The following is a 12,317-nucleotide window of genomic DNA, read 5'->3' as shown; positions in this document are numbered from 1 at the left end:
GGCAAGAAGGAAATGCCCAAGGATTCTACTCTCACCTGGTATTGCTGATATCTGCAAAGCAGAATTGAAGACTTTGAATTAATCTCTGGACTTCAGGGAAGCAAAGTATCACCTGCGGGGTCTGTCAGGCTTCTAAATAATGGAAATGTTACTCCCCCTTTTTCTTAATAACTCTGTCATGGAAAATTAAGCCTTTTTCCCCATAGATTCTCACCCCTTAATTCCATTTGGAAAATACTGCTCATGCATGAATGTGTGTGTTCTGTCCCCCCTTTTTTAATGGCACTAGAACTGTCTCCCTTTGGGCCCATGTACCCATGATCTCCATATCTTCAGCTCACCCAAGAAAATAGTGCCTAAGATTCAGCAGCAGTTCTTGGCTACTAAGGACCAAAATGGGAGCTTGTAAAGATGAACCCTCGTATAGACTCAGAGATGACTTGAGGGGACATTAGAAGATGCACTAAGTCTTCACTGGTCTTTTTATGCCCTTGCTTTCAATGCCCATGTCCAGTTAAGACTTTGAGGACTTTTAGTGAAGCTTGGTTCCCAGCATCTCCTTTTCTTTTCCTTCCATAGGTAATGGAGTGTCAGAACCGAGAGAGCCCTTAAAATGTATCACATTAGAATGCCACAACTTGAAGAGCCTAGAGGATTCCAGAATCTCAGAGTTCAAAGGGGCTTCACAGGCCAACCTGTGATTAAACAAGACACCTCCCTCTTCCCCTGCAGTATTGTCGATCAGTAGTCTTTCAGCCTTTCCTTTCAATGAAAACAGACCTGCTGTCTCCAGAGGCAGCCCACTCCATTTCTGAATCCATTCTTTTAGCACCCTATGGTATATTTCATCTTGTTCAGGGGTCTGGAACGTTAGAAAGGCAGGTAGGGGCTTTCCTATTTTCTCCTTATTTATTTTGGCTAGCAACTCAATAAAAGTAATTTGTATTCTGTCGTGACCAGTCCCGAGGTTATTCTCCTTGGCAAAGGAAACGGCGATGAACAGCTCCAAGGTCTTTCGACTATCATTTATCATCATTTCATCCATCCTGAATGAAAGTCTTTGAATGTCCTCTAGAGATAGACATGGTATGGTGGATAGAGTCTGGAATCAGGATAGACCTGAGTTCAAATCCAACCATAAAACACTCACTAGGTGTATGATTTTAGATAAGGCACTTAACCTATTTGTGTCAGTTTCTCCCTCTGTAAAATGGAGATAATAAAAACACCTACCTTGATTAAAAGAAATAACATCAGTAATGCACTCGTTTTTGACCCTACTATTACTTTTACAAACACTTTGTTATCCTCAGTTTTCCTCATTTCCCTTATTTTGAGCTTTTGGCTCCTACCATGATCCTTGGAAGATTGTCCTGACTTAGTATTTATCCTCCATTATTTGCCTCTGCTTTTATCTTTAATAGATGTCTTTAAAACTCTATCAGTACATTTTAAACAAATTAGAAGAGCAAAGAAGAAATTACCTTTCAGATCTCTGGATAAAAGAAAACTTCAGGATCAAACATAAAATAGAGAAGATCACAGAAGATAAAATGATTTTGATCACATAAAATGTTTTTGCACAAATAAAAAGCACTTAAAATTAGAAAGAAAACAGTTAATTGGGGGAAAAATCTTTGCTGCAAGTTTGTCTGACAAAGGTCTCATTTCCAATATGTATATAAACGATATATATATATATATATATATATATATATATATTATATATATAATATATATATATATATATATATATATATATATATATATATATATATATATATATAATATATATATATATATATATATATATATGGAGCTGGTTCAAATTTCTAAGACTGAACCATTTCCCAACTGATAGTTGGTGAAGGCATATGAACAGGCAATTCTCTAAGGAATAAATTAAAGTTATTCTCAGCCATTTAAAAAATACTTCAAGTTGCTTATAATTAGAGAAAGGCAAATTAGAGCAATTCTGATATTCTACCTCATATCCATCAGATTGGCAAAACTGACCCAAAAAAGGGAAAATGACAAATGCTGGAGATGCTTCAAGAAAACATACAAACTAATAAGTCATTAGTGAAGCTGTGTACTGACCCCATCAATCAAATTGTTGAAAGCAATTTGTTTTCCCACCCCCAAAAGTTCTTAAACTGTACATATCTTTTGAAGTAAAAATACCATTACTGGGACTATATTCTGAAGAGATCAAAGAGGGAAACAATATGGAGGGGAATTGAGTAGTTCTTTTTGACGTAGTAGTTGGATTATTCTAGTCATGTCTTACTTTTCATGACTGCACTTGGAATTTTCTTGACAAAGATACAGGAGAGGTTTGTCATTTCCTTCTCTAGTTCATTTTACAGACAAGGCAAGAGAGGCAAACGGGGTTAAGTGACTTGCCCAGGATCATACAGCTAGATTTGAACTCAAAAGTTCTCACTCCAAAGCAGGCACGTTATTCAGTGTGCCACCCTACCTAGAACTGGAAAGCAAAGGTATGCTCAACAATTAGGGAATGATTGAGCAAATTATATATATGAATACGATAGAATATTATTACATCATAAGAAATGACAAAAGGGATAGTTTTAGGCAAACCTTAGGAGATTTGTCTGATCTGATGCAGAATAAAGTGAGTGGAACCAGGAGAACAATGTTTACAATAACAACATTGTAAAGAAACAGTGCAGTGACCAGAACTGTCAAGGACCATGGATGAAGATAGCTATCTACCTCCTGACAGAGGAGTGGTGGATTAAGGATTAGCACAGTACCTGACACATAGTAGGTACTTAATAAATGTGTACTGACTGACTGAAAGGCTGTAGATTATGGTATATTTTTGGGCAAAGCCACTGCAGGAATTTGTTTTGCTCAAATATAAATATTTGTTAACAAGATTTTGTTTTTCTTTTATTTTCTAGTGAGGAAAAGCAGGAGGGAGAGGGAAGGAATACCTGCCAAATGCAGAAATGAAAAAATTGGTCAATTGTCCACCCTATATGGTTTTTTAAACCAGAGACCTATAGATAGATTGCAGTGAATCTTGGATGAGCAAAAAATATTTTAATTTTCACTAAAATTCCATTGAAATTTAGCATTTCCTTCAATTGTCTGATATCACTGTTCTATGAAAGGATTTGTAGGTTTTATCAGATGCCAAAGGGATTCATGACATAAAAAGTTAAATCCCCCTACTTTAGAAAGCACCTCACTTTTTGCTGATCAAAACTGATTTCTCTTTAAGTCTTCAATATTTCATTCTTTATCTTCTCATCCTTCTGGCTCACTTTAACTACAGAATTTTATTTTATAGGAGCTTACCTAACCTTCCTCTGAATACCTTGATATGTGGTCTCTTAAGTTCTAAGATAAATGTTAGTTTTTTCTCAGCTTTTTGATTTTTCTTTATCCCTGATTTTAAGATCTAAGATTCTAAGATGGTCATTTCCTCTTCAAGGTTCTCACCATCTCCACTTCCCCAACAACTAATTTTTATTAGAAAATCCGACCGAGGAGATAGAGACACAGACATCTCCAATCAATATCCCGATACCTAAAGTCCCACTCACTACTATATCCTGACTCTGTGTTAAGCTTATGATATATTTTGACTTCACTTATTTCCTCCTTCCTGTCCTAGTTTTCTGTGCTAACTCCAATGACAAAATTGTTTCTGCTTTTAACTCGATCCAAGTGTTCTCCCTCTTGGTTCCTGGACTTCCTGAATTTCAAAAGAACTGATTAAGTAAATTAATTCATTCCAAACACTATTAAAAGTTCTTGCTTTGGCAGTATATATATATATATACTAAAATTAGAATGATAGTAAGAAGATTAGCATGATTCCTGCACAAAAATGACACATAAATTCATGAAGTGTTCCGTATTTTTACAAGTATCCTGTGGGAGTGCCCTTCCTTTTCAAAAAGCTGGATAAAGATGTGACTGAGATCTACCTTAACAAACTGAATGAGAAGCTGATAGAAGAACAGTCTTAGTACTCCTCCCCCAGAGAGGGTCCTTTCAAACCTGATCACTGGTAAGCTCAGAGATTCCAATGATCAATCACATCTTGCTTATCCAGCCCCTTGTGCACAGAGTAATTGATGATATCTAGGTTTGAAAAAATATGATTAAAAAAGGAGACATTTGAGACTACATAACCAATGCCTTTTCTACTCAGATTTCTTCGGTTATGGAGCTGTTCATAGACTATGTTCTCCAATGAGATGGTTAACTGCATTCTCATATTTAAAGGACTCTCATCTGGGAGAGGGATTCAATTTTTCATGCTTGGTCCTAGAAGGTAGAACCAGGAACAGTGGGCAGAAATAAGAGAGAGTAACAATTAAGCTCAAGGTAAAATATATTTCCTAGCAATGGAAGCTGTCCCACATGATATGGGCTGTCCTGGGAGATGGTAAGCTCTTACTCAGTGGTCATCTTTAAGTAGATCCAGCATTCCCATTTGTCTGGTATGTTACAAAAAGATTCTTGTTACACACGAGTTTGCCTGTAAGGCTCCTGAGATTCCTTCCAATTTCTGTGTTCTGACAGTTGTAGTATAGTACCTTGCACACAATAAGCATTCAATAAATGTTCAAGCAACTCATTTGCTGTTTGATTATTCAGCTTGGGCCAGACTCCCTTGTATTCCTCCATTCTGAATAAAACAAAAAAAAACAGGCACGGAATTCTTTCCATGTGTCCCAATTCCCAGCTTGTTCTGTCAATACATCAAGGTTATTCGAATACATGCAATCCAGCAGGTAACAGAATGTCAATCTCAGCAGACTCTAATTAGAAATTCCTGGGCCAACAGGGCCCTTGGGCACCTGATATTGCATAACATAAAACTGTAATCAGCTGGATGGACTAGCTGGGTTCATCAGGCATAAATCTTGTTAGAAACTGCAGTCTCTAACAGATGGTCACTTTGGAAGAGGAGAAGGAAGGAAGATCCTCTTTCAGAGCCCCAAAGAACTATCTCCCCACGGGTCTGAGACTGGAACAATTGGCAATATTGCCCTCCCCCAAAAATGCCCCTAAAAGAATCTGAATGGGAACAAATGACTACAGCCAATGCTGGTAGAGAGGAGAAGGAAGGAAGACCCTCCTCCAGAGCATCCCCAAAGAACAGTCTCTCCACAGGTCTGGGGTGGAACAAGTGGGAATATTTTCCCTCAAAAGTCAGCCAGAAAGAATTTTAATGGGCACAAATGACTTCAGCAAATTCTGGAAGAGTGGATGTATAAATGAAAAAGCATCTTCTAGGTGCTCATTATGCCTCGGGGATACAAATATAAAAAGCAAGAGAGTCATTGTCCTCAAGAAGCCTACATTTTGCTAGGGGAAGACAACATATGTAGTAGAGTAGTAGCCAGGAGGAGAACTCTGATCTTCCATGACACAAAATGGTGAGTGGGCAAGATTGATTGATATGTCCTTATGAGTGGCAGTGTTGATTTGATTACTGATCTCAGAGCTAGAGGTGGTTAGGGGGATGGGCAGAAGGAAGAGAATGCTGACATTCTGAATCTCTTTCTGTCTCCTCTCTCTCTTTCCCTCTCCCTCTCAGATATTGGCACAGAGCAAACATGAAATCCTGGACAACTTACCTAAGACCACAAGATAGCTCAGTGGCTGCTGTTTTCGATCAGCCTTTCAGGACCACCTGACCTTTTCTATTCACCAGTGGTGATAAGGTCAGGGTAGCAATTATTAGTTTGTGATAAGTGACAAATTTGTAACGGTCATGCTCTTTGCCAAAAGAGACATTTATTTAGGAGAAGAGGTTACATACAAAATGAAAAGGTAAACTAGGCATCGGGAGTGGTAAATATGAAATGGATTTGGGAGAGCAATAGGGTTATCAAGGAAAGGAGTTTGGAAGAATCCATTAAAGGAATATGCCATGAGACCTAAGTATGCCATTGATTGGCAGGTTAAATCCATAGACTAACCAAAATTAGTTTTGTAAGGAGAAAATCACCATTAAAGAGACCACGCTATGAGGAGGGAAAAAGAACCTCACAGCAAGTTTGGTCCTGAAAAGGACTTATTGACATTCTTCATTGTGAGCCCATCGTTTATAGGGGGAAAATAACCTAGGAGGGGTGGTTTCTCAGGGGAGGAGGGAAATAAAGGCGGGAACAAGGATGTACCTTGAGATGTTGAGACTGCCAGGGAGATACTAACATAGGCGGTCTGGGAAATCCTGAGTTCCCATCATGGGTATCTTAACAATGCTAATCAAGGAAGTTGGGGCTCATCCAGATTGTCTTAACCATGGCAATAAGACAGTCTGGAAAACTGAATTCCCAGGATGAGCATTTTAGCATTTCCTGGAAAAGGGAGAGAATAAGGTCATTTCATGATTCACATCAGTGGTGGCCTTCTCCCATAAGTGCCTTGTGAGTTAGTTGAGGGGCCGGCGATGGGGAGGAACTAAGCATTTATATAATGCCTACTATGTCTTTAGCACTTGACAGTTCTCTCATTTGTTCCTCATAATAATTCTAAGAGGTGAGTGCTGTTATTACCTGTACTTTACAGAAGAGGAAACTGAGGCAGCCAGCCATTAAGTGACTTGCCTGGAGTCATGTAGCTAGTAAAAATCTGAGGTTGGATTTGAATTTGGGTCTTCCTGACTCCACTGTCCCCACCAGCTGTTAGGATTCTCATTCTATCAAGGACTCTTAGTGTTATTTCCTGTATATTAGAAACATCCTACAATTATTCCCATTTCTTCAGAAGCATCACAGGAGCTGTCACTTTCAGCATTTTTAAGTAAGGTATTTTCATTAACTCCGAAAGCCTGTGGCTTTTACTGCAGTAGAAACTTCTCTCAATTGGGTTTTAGCCTTTGGACATTTCCCCAATAAGAGTTTTGCAGAAGGGCTTTTAAAATGATTTTACTTTTGGCTTCATTCTTTAAAAAAAAAAGGTACATTATATTGATGCATTTGCCTTTGTTTTCACTTCATTCTATTTCACTCTCATAATCCTAGTTGCTTCTCTCCCTCCCTGCAGCACATTTTATGGAGGATTGATTTCTCTTAGGTAACTGGTGTCAGAGCCTCACTCCTGATACAAATGGCTTAGTTACACTGTAAGGACTTCTCGATTACGTGGCTCATTTGCCCCTACCTGGTGGAATTTGGGGATTTCTATATCTGGTACTCCTTTTCACCCTCACTGTATTATCACCACTCCTCGCTCCTCCCCCACCAGGGTACTTTTACTCCCCCTCCCTCACACCAGCAATCAGGCTCACCAGGCTTCAGATCTGCTACAGGCTTTGTTTGTACATCTAAGGACAGAGAAAGTAGTTGTGCTCACTCAGGGTTAAAAGAAATTTCTCTCTTCCAATGGTATCTCTTTTATAGAAGGCAGTGCCTTAAGTAGGTTCAGGGCTTTCAATGCACCTAGTACTGGTGGAACATAAAACACAATTAAAGCCAACTTTCCTTCCTAAGAATTAAAAGAATCCATTAAAAAAGAGACAAGATTAAAAGAATACCACTTGACTCAAATCAACCCAGCAAACTGGCAAGAAAGCATTTCCCTAAGGGTAGTGAGAGACAAGGAAAAGCTTTCACTTGACTTTAACTCTTCCTGGCCGGAGCCTTTTATACTTCTGGATGAAAGGAAACTAAATGGCCATCTTCCCTTTTAAAGGACCTCATTGGTCCAGCCTCGATAAAACCTGCATTTTTCCTATCCCATCCCAGAGACTTTTACTTCTCCCTGACTCACAGTTCCACCTTGGACAGGGCCCAGTGCTGGAAGAAGGTCAGCATTTACTCCAACTTGTCTCTTCTAACTGGCTACCATAGCTTTGTTCCTAAATGACATCCATCACCACCCCGTCTCCCCCTGCCATTTTAGTCTCGTGTAGAAATTTGTGCTTGGGCAAATTTTGAAGGCAACTAGGGATTCTAAGAGAGTGAGGAAGTACTTTCTATGCATGCAACACAGACATTGCATAAGCATGGGGATTAGAAATGGGGTGCCACCGATGAGGAATAGTACGAACGCCAGTTTGGCCCCCTGAGTGATGAAAGGAGAGTAATGTTTAATAAGCCTGGAAAGGTTGTCTGGATCTAATCCTTCATTACTTTCAGTGCCAAAAAGATGAGTTAATAGGAAACCATCTGAGTTTATTGAGTAGCTGCATGATATGGTCAGGTCGGAGCTTTAGGGAAATAATTTTGGCAGCTGTTATAGATTACGATAGGAAGAGATTTGTGGGAAGAAGACCAATTAGGAGGCTACTACAATAGTACAAAGGTGATGAGGGCCAGAACTAGAGTATTGTCTGCCTGGGTGAAGAGAAGGCAACGGATAGGAGATGTGGGATCTGAAAGCAAGACTTGGCAACTGGATCCCTATGAGGCAAGTGAGAATGAAAAGATAAATATGGTACTGTGAATCTAAGTGACTGAAAAGTAGTACTTTTGACAGAAATAGGGAAGTTTGAAAGAAGCAAGAGTTTTGAAGGAAAGGAAATGAGTTCTGTTTTCACCATGTTGAATTCGAGATGCTTGAAATTTTGAAGAGTCAATTGGTGTTGCAGGACTGAAGATGATGAGGTTTCCAAAAAGGAGATCATAGAGCAAGGGCTCTTAATGGAGATCTACAACCAAAATGGACACATTTCAAGGGGTCCATGACCTTGGTTGGGAAAAATTACATCTTTATCGTTAATCTAACTGGAATTTAGCATTGCCTTCAATTGTTAATTGCTTAAAAAATAGTGTTCTGGGGCAATTAGATGGCATAGAGAGAGAGGCCCTGGAATCAGGAGGATCTGAGTTCAAATCCTGCCTCAGACACTTGCTGGGAAAGTCTGTCTGCTCCAACATCCCGAACTCCTTTCTAACTATACTGTGCTGTCTATGCAAACTATTGGAGTGTCTTTTGATGAGGTCTATGAGAGAATGGGGCCCCTGTCTATCCTTACAGGAGTAAGGAACAACTCATTATCTCTCAATTAGAATTTGTCCAGAGACTTGGTCTAGGCAATGACTATAAGGCAAAACCAGTGTGCTGCTGCAAAGTGGGTGATATTTGTCATGGTCTTGATTTTCCCCAGAGGGTCCAAGGTCCTCCACCATAGCATCCTTCCTGGTCCTGAGTCTGCCCTCTTGCCGAGTGTTCCAAGCCACTATGCTTCAGCCCTTTCTCCATCCTCGGCTTCCCCTGGCTCATGCCTCATACTTCCTCAGGGCCTCTTGAGGGCACTGGTGAGCTGTGCTGATAAATGAATCTGATCCATATGTTGTAACCAGTTAAGAACCAATGTGTGCCCCTCTCAGGAAGCATAGACTCGAATGGTGGAGATATCAGGTACCATTGGAAGGTGGTGAGGAATAAATTTGCAGTCTATGGTCTTGGAAAGAAGGCTTTCAAAATCTCTTGAATAAACTACTTACCTCTGCCTATGTCTTTCTATAAGCTCATAGAAAGATAGAGTTTGAAGGTACCTAAAAATTATCTAGTTTTACTTCCTTATTTTATGATCAAGGAAACTGAGGCACCTAGAGGGAGATTGATTTATCCAAGGCCATATAGCTAGTTAGTAGCAGAATGGGAATTTTTGCTTTATTCATTCCACTATAGTAATATCTGTTCAATGTCTACTTAGAGACCAGCCTTTAAGGTTTATAAACTGCATTTTCACAACATCCCTGTGAAGTAAATAATGTGTTATCCAAATTTTACAGATGGGGAAATTGAGGCTCAGAGAGTTTGTCATAAAAATTACAGTTAGGCAAATATCTGCAATGGAATTCAAATACACACTTTTTGGTGTTGAGTTCAGCCTTTTTGCACACCCAGCCATGCTCAGCCACTGGTTTAGGTTGGAGAAGAGAAGGTACCACATGATCTACTCAAGTATTCAAAGGACCACTATGTTATGCTTGAACCCACAGGCTAGAACTAAGACACGGAGGTAAAAGTTACAAAGAGGTCAACTGAGGAAACACTTCCTAATGATGGAAGCCATCCCAAAGTGGAACGAACTGCTGTGGAAGGTCATAGATTCCCCTTCTTTGGAGAGCTTCAAGAAGAGGTCATCAGGTATGTCATGGGGATTCCTTTCAGATATAGGTTAGGTTGGATGGCTCCTGAGTCCCTTCTGACTCCAAATTGTATGATTTTGTGATTCTGTGACTCGGTGGACTATTTTCGTGTGACCTCATATACTTTAAGTTAGTCCCAATGAACACAACTGGCTCAGCTCAGTTCAGCTGTGGACAGCTCCTGAAATTCCCAATAAGATGACATGGGAGCTTAAGGATAGATAGGCTTCAATAGCACCTTGGCCCTTGGGGCCTGGTACTAAGCTACTAAAAGATCAGGATTTCAGAAGGAAGCATTCATTCTTGGCCAATGTCCTTTGAAGCTGTTACAGCCCTAGATGAGAGGGATGTTGATGTTTGGGTCTCAGATCAGACAAGATGCTGTCTTGTGCCCCCCTCCTGCATATGTCTGTTTCTCACTGGCGAGAGCACGGGTCCAGCATGGCCCTTTGTCGAAATCTGTCAACAGGCCCCTAATGCAGAGACAAATGAGACCCAAGGCTGGTGACTACGGAGGCATTTTATTGTCAAAACCATCATTCTAGGAAATTATAGAGTATGGATTGAAAGTAAGATTATAGGCTTAAACAACCTCCTCCCCCCCACCCCATCACAACAGCCTAAGCAATGTCCTAGTGTCCAGATGCTAAATTTGTTCCCGGTCATTAAAAAATGAAGTTAATGCTTTACAATTAAGAGTTCCAAAGCAGCCTTTAATTTAGATTCCATAAAACATTGAGTGGGGCTGCAGGGCAAGCAGTGAGCTGGTATTAAGATGTGACTAGAGGCTTTTAGAGCTCAGCCATGAGTTCAGATGGGATGCAGGGGCCATTGTAATTGCAAGTCATTAGCATGTGATGGGCAGGCACTCTCCCGAGACATGCAGTAGGCCTCATTTCCATAGCAAATACCACTGGCCACATGGCCAGTGAGGTCATGTGGAAACTAAGATTCAGGATAAGCTGGACAAAGTCTGGCTCCCTAAAGCAAAGGGTTTGGTCAAAGTCCATCTGTCAGGCAACAGGGCATCGGCTCTGTCTATCCTCATCCCTTGGCCTGTCATGGGTGAATTGATATTTCTATACTGCAGTATCCAATCATCTTACCTATGTGGGCACTGCTTCCACTGGGACACATCCCAACCTATCTATTCCTCCCCATTCAGTGCAACTCTCATCCATGTCATTCCTGGTGAAACCGCCAATGTACTAGGGGTCCTCTTCTAGTTCTTTTGATGTTTTGTGGTCCATGCAACACACTGGTGGTTTTTATATATTAATCCTCACTCTGGAAATTCACATAACTGACCCATCTCCCTTTCTGATCATGCATGTGCTGGATGACATCTCTTATAGCTTTGCTAATAACAAACTGTGACCTTGGTCAGGTTACTTCACCTGCTTAGACCTTAGCTTTTCTTTCTGTCCAAATGAGGTTGACTAAGATGATTTCTTTTCTTTCTTTCTTTCTTTTTTTTTTTTTGCTGAGGCAATTGGGGTTAAGTGGTTTTCTCAGGGTCATACAATTAGGACGTGTTAAGTCCTATTTGAACTCAGGTCCTCCTGACTTCAGGGCTGGTGCTCTATCCACTGCACTACCTCACTATCCCTAACATGATTTCTAATATCCCTTCCAGTTCTAAATCTCATGTTTCACTGATCTTTTATGCAAGTCACCAGTGTAGCTCTTTGGGTTACCTGCCTTTTGGCAGGTCTGTGGTATTCCATGAGTTACAGCTAGGAGAACTTTGATAGGAAAGAGCCTAGTTGAGCATAAAGAGGGATTTTATGTCAGAGAAAAGCTTGAGTTCATTGAAACTGCTCTACAGTTTTCTAAATTCAATTCAGCTTCATCCCTCCTTGCCTTCCTGTCTGGGCCCAGTTTATTGACCTTCTGCAGTACCCGTCCAAGATAGTTACTGATGATCTAACTATCTCTATGGGCTATCCATCCAATTGCATGTTGCAATTTGTGTAATATGAACCTTCATCTTAAGGAAGGGCCCTGGGTCAGCTGTATTTTTTCCTAATTCCTCCCTGGCTTTCTTCTGATTTCTTTTCATCATTTCCAAGCAGCCTTCATAACCTGGAAACTACTTTTTTTGACACCATATTCCAGCAGTCTTCTTGTTCTGAAAAGATTCCTCTTCACTTGCAGCACCTTCCTTTGACCGGTCATTTCTACTTAGAATATTCATTTTTTTCAGACCAAAGATTTTAT

The 12,317-nt window shown here is 40.2% G+C and overlaps 1 pseudogene; it reads left to right on the top strand.

Moving 5' to 3' along the window:
* The first annotated feature begins 3,802 nt into the window (after positions 1-3,802).
* Positions 3,803-3,900, top strand: LOC127543283 (uncharacterized; annotated as a pseudogene).
* Positions 3,901-12,317: the final 8,417 nt, after the last annotated feature.

The sequence above is a fragment of the Antechinus flavipes genome, chromosome X (genome assembly GCF_016432865.1).
Source record: "Antechinus flavipes isolate AdamAnt ecotype Samford, QLD, Australia chromosome X, AdamAnt_v2, whole genome shotgun sequence".
NCBI classification, from domain to species: Eukaryota; Metazoa; Chordata; class Mammalia; order Dasyuromorphia; family Dasyuridae; genus Antechinus; species Antechinus flavipes.
Note: the sequence above shows the minus strand (reverse complement) of the source record. Positions and strands in the feature narration are given on the sequence as shown.